Source organism: Carlito syrichta, unplaced genomic scaffold (assembly GCF_000164805.1).
Source record: "Carlito syrichta isolate Samal-C Ts95f unplaced genomic scaffold, Tarsius_syrichta-2.0.1 Scaffold303036, whole genome shotgun sequence".
NCBI classification, from domain to species: Eukaryota; Metazoa; Chordata; class Mammalia; order Primates; family Tarsiidae; genus Carlito; species Carlito syrichta.
Genome location: NW_007247132.1, coordinates 297,537 through 298,270, shown reverse-complemented (window position 1 = coordinate 298,270; position 734 = coordinate 297,537).

Here is a 734-nt window from a genome sequence, read left to right as displayed (position 1 = left end):
AAAAAAAAAAAAGATAGTTGGGCATGGTGGTGCATGCCTGTAGTTCCAGCTTCTTGGAAGGCTGAGGTGAAGGATCACCTGAGCACAGCAGATGGCCATGAACAGGCCACTGCACTCAGTCTGGGCAGTAGAGTGAGACTTTGACCAAAAAGAAAAAAAAAAGAATTAGTATGAGGAGGGACCCCAGAATTATTTTTTTGGAGGGCAGGCTCCTTGTACTATAGGCTTCCCCCTCTAGGTAAGTGTTCTAGGACCCCACCTGCATTAGTGTACCAGCTAGTGTTGTTGTGTGAGGCTGTGCTCCACTTTTGTGAATTTTTTTTGGAGATTCTTTCAGTGCACTTGCCCATTTCATGATGGGTGATTAACAAGCACTCTTGCCCACACCCCTAAAATCAGTTTTTGACCCAAAATGGTATGACCCAGGTGCCCCACCCTCCCTTTTCATCTGATCTCGCCCCAGGCAACTCTTTGTTTCTGTGGATGAAAGAAATTCCTCAAAGGAAGATATTTTGCCCATGTGGAAGAAGTGAAACAAAAAATGGCAGAAGCACTAAAAGGTATTTAAATTGATGGGTTCAGAAACTGTTTTGGGCAGTGGAAAAAGCATCGATAGGTGTATGGCGTCAGAGAGTACTTTGAAGGTGACTGAAGTTTAAACATGTAAGAAAGAATACACAACTTTTAATAAATAAATTCTGGGTTTTTGGGGTTCCTCCTGGTATAGTTTATTT